Source organism: Cariama cristata, unplaced genomic scaffold, assembly GCF_000690535.1.
Source record: "Cariama cristata isolate BGI_N322 unplaced genomic scaffold, ASM69053v1 scaffold43091, whole genome shotgun sequence".
Classification (NCBI taxonomy): Eukaryota; Metazoa; Chordata; class Aves; order Cariamiformes; family Cariamidae; genus Cariama; species Cariama cristata.
This window is the reverse complement of record NW_009600647.1, coordinates 16056-20160: the sequence shown is the minus strand read 5'-3', so window position 1 is coordinate 20160 and position 4105 is coordinate 16056. Positions and strand designations below refer to the sequence as shown.

At 37.4% G+C, this 4105-nt stretch overlaps 1 protein-coding gene across 1 annotated transcript in view; it reads left to right on the top strand.

The window, feature by feature from the left end:
* Window positions 1–1611: 1611 nt before the first annotated feature.
* The window catches only part of YTHDF3 (YTH domain family, member 3), a gene marked incomplete at its 3' end in the record, with an annotated part of 8458 nt that continues 5964 nt past the window's right edge, over window positions 1612–4105 (top strand). Inside the window, exon 1 of the mRNA XM_009710086.1 lies at window positions 1612–1633. The remainder of the gene's footprint in view (window positions 1634–4105) is intronic.

Sequence of the window (4105 nt, the reverse complement as noted above, 5' to 3'; positions counted from 1 at the left end):
CCGGGCTCCCCGCGGCGCCCAGCTCCGTCTCCTTTCCATGCCCACCCCCGATTCTCTGTGGCTCCTCGTTACCGCATCCTTTCTCTCTCTTCTCACCCACCTCTTTTCCCTTCGGGCTTCTGGTTTTTGCTCCGTCCCCGCGGCCTCCGCTTCTTCCAGCTGTTCTCCGCTGTCTCTCTCCATGTGCTGTGCTGCACTTTTTTAGTTGTTTTTTTTTTCACGGAGCTTAGAGTTTGTTAGTTTTTTTTATCTTTGCTAGGTCTCTGCTGGCCTTTCTTTCTGACTGGAAGCTGTTCTGTCTCGGTCTCTGCTTCCTCTGTGGGCCTCTACCACTGCCCAAAAATTTTGGCCCAGCAGTCTTCTGCCCCCTTTAATTTTTCTCTCTGTGCCTTTAACGTTTTGTTTCTTTTGTCTCTGTGCATGCTCTCCAGTTTCCTTTTATGCATTTATTTCTAGCTCGGTGATCTCTTTAGCTTTTCATTGCTCTGTCTTCCAGGAAGGCTGCTTCTTCCCAACTTCTTTAGTTCAGTGTTTCTAGTTGGTCACTGCATGCCTTTGTGTCTGGATTAGATTCATCCCAAAAGTTGAGGTGGTTGGGGATTTTAAGGTTACAGAGGTTTTTCTCTGGTTTTGGGAGAGGGAGGTGCAGCTTTAGATGGAGCAGTGTTAAACAGTCTTATGATAACTTTGAGGCCGATGCACATAAAAGCAAGATGGAGGTGGTTGCCTCCTAAACTTTCAAACCTCTGAATACTGAGTTTTTCAGGACTAAAAACGGTTAGAGAGTGATGAAGCCTGGAGACCCACTCGTGCTTAGATGTACAAATGTGAGAAGATGAGTTAGATTTTCATGGGCTGGCATTTGTTTTTCTAAGCTGTTTTATTTTGCCATGGAGGAATTAAGGATACTGTAACTTGTACTGTTACAGTGATTCTTAGTGCATGACAGATTAACAGTGTTTTGTAATGACTAATCCTAAAAAAAAAAAAAAAATCCTCCTTAAGGTATTATTTCCTTGTGTGAAAGCTTCATACAGGCTGTATAATTTTCTCAGTGTAATTACCTAGGTGAGGAATGCAGAACTTGCAGTTCAGCTTACAGTATCACTGTGTATTCCTTTGCATATCTAAAAATCGAGGCATTGTAGGTTATTCTCTGATAAGTACCCATCAGTCAACTTAAAAGATGACATGTGATACTGAAGTTCTAATGAAGCTCCAGTACTGGCAGTAATCTTAAGCCATTAACTTTCTTTGTTCTTTTACTCTATGCTTTGTTTATTGCTTATATTTCTTGGAGGGACGGGAACAATAAAAATTCATGTGTTGTTCCCGTTTTCAACACCATGTAAGCTTCACATGCTGTAAAAGACTAGATGATTTCCATTTTTCTTGGTGAAATTCCTTCTATTGTAAAACTATTTTGTTGGCTTTGGTAATATTTGATATGACATTATTTTATATAATAGCATGTTTTTAATAATACTTTAAACTGATAGTTAAGTTGGACAGAGCAGAATTGGCAAATAAATGAAATTAACCTGAAATAAACATTAGAGGATTCTAACTGAACTTGTTTTACCTTTTTTTCCACTTTCCTATATACAGAGACCTAAAGGACAGGGAAATAAAGGTAAGTTGATTCCTTGTATTTCTTTATAAATCTCTAATATTGCTGTTTATGGAGGTTAATGTGTCTTCAGACAATTGTGGGAAGAGAATGTAGTTATAGGATGTCTTTTATTTTGGAGCGAGATGACAGGGAATTGTGTGCCAAAATGTTATTTCCCAACATTTTTATTGTGGCACAGCAGTATGTCCATTTAAAATGTTGTATTTTGCAAATGCAGATTAATGTCAGAAGTCAGACGATAACATAGCTATTTCTTTCTAGCTGACTTTGTGATATGCATGTCTAACCTCTTTTGACAGTACACCTTGGGCCTTTCTGTGTGGTGAATAGAATCCGTGTACTAGCATCATCACGAAGAATCTTTTGAACAGCTTCCTTAGCTTGCGAGACAACAGCCATGTGACTATTTAGTTACTCATATCTGTGAGCAAAACACATCACCTTCCTTATTCTCAGAAATTTTGTGGGCTTTTCATTTTAGCATCAGTATAGAATATTCTCTCAGTGTTTGTAGGCCTTCTGCTTTTCTACTTCTTTCAAGTTTCTGTCAGCATCTTAGTTTTTAAATACCATACTCAATGAGGTTTCTTCTCTCCCACAGAAACAAGGAACTAACTACTTAATATTCTTCTGTAGTATTCCTGGCAAGTCTGTTGTAAACAGCATCTCAGATTATATCTTGCAGTTTATTTCTCGTCTGGAATTTGTTATCTTTGATATAAAGACTCATGTTGTATTTGGAAATTCTTTTTGCCTAATCAGTACACTTGTGCCCATCTAATTCCTAGAATGCTTAGAATAGCATGCACACAGCTACCTTCCTGTGTTAATATGCTTATTTCTTCATGCATATAAGAAACTTTTTTTTTGGCGTTCATGTACTCCCCCCCCTCGCTGTTCATTATCTGAACTAATCTAATTGGTCTCTGTGAACTGTCACTTAATGTTATCCACAGCATACTTATTCTATTATTCTGTCTATGTGCAGATTATCTGGTTCTTACTACATACATCACTTAGGAGGTGGCACATGGTTCCTGCATCTTGCTGAATTTTGGCCTGTTCCTTTTAGTTTCTCTGCATTTGGAGAAAAATGGATTTGTGTTTACCTCCTTAGACCTTCTCAGTTTTGGTCATTCTTGAATACTTGCTCTCTCATGTCCTAATACTTCTACCTTTTTTTCCCCAAACTGGAACGCTTAACTGTTTCTTTGTGTCTTTGAAATAGTTTGTGTTTATACCTTCCATGTTGCCCTTTAATGAGAAGAAAAGTCAGATTCATTTTAGCAAGTAGTTTGTGGCTTTGTGTTCTTTGAATTACCATATCTCAGTTTTAGTGAGGTTATTGTGATGCATCTATTAGAGAATCACACAAGTAGTTTTTGAACTATACTCCATATATATGAATTGCAGTGGAAGTATTAAGCATTTCTATTTGAGTGTTACGTTGCAGCTTGTTTAATAGTGAAAATGCATGAGTCAGCTTTACTTTAACGTATTTATGTTAGCATATTTTTAGGTGCTGTAATTTGTAAATGCTGCAAAATGTTTGAATCAAAACACATCTGAATTTGCTATGTAAGAAAGAGAATTTTGCATTTCTGGACTTGGATTTTTATGGACTGCCTCCTTTTAAATAATGGATACTTACTGTGTAGTCTCTTGGTGAGACTATGATCTGAATGAAAACTATAGTGAAACAAAACAATCTCCTCTGTTCTGTTAATTTATTTGTTATGATGTTTGTTCTGGTTAATGAAACTAAGTTATGATTTACCATTAGATTAAAGGGCTAGGAGAATGAAGGTGGTAGCACAAGTAGTTGACTTTGGGTTAGAGGCATTTTCAAGAGGATAAATTAAGTCAGTATCTGCAATCCTTACTGACCACAAGTTAGCAGAGAGTAATCTTTTTCAGGTGTCATGATAGGTTCCAGTTTAAAGGAGCTTCTAGGGAAGATGTGATACTGAGTTAACAGACTAATCTGAAGTTGATTCTGTGCCTAAGAGTAATAACGTTGAAGAGGATGCTAAAGAGGTTACTGTCTACACGTCTGGTAGAGCATATGAGAGAATGTGAGTGAGCAGTTAAGGGGAGGGGCGTATGCATGGAAATAGAGTATTTTTCATATTGAAGCAAAAAATATTAGACTCTCAAATAATATTGGGATGTAGCCAGTTTGTATTGTCTAGTAAAATGTTTTGGGTGTTTATTCTAGTTGATTATAAATTGGTGTACTGTGCTGTTTCCCTTGACCAGAATTTGTGGGATTGAAATTCTAGTGCGTAGAACAGCACTATCCATCTGTTGTGTCGGATATTAATGTTGGTGTTTCAGAGACTTGAATGAGTAAATTATCCTGTCTTGAAAGTTTTCTTATCCTAGTTGTCAACTATTGTATGGCTGATAAAAAACATCTGAACTCACATCAGTCAAATGATGTCTTACAGGGGGATGGTGGTGGGGAGAAAC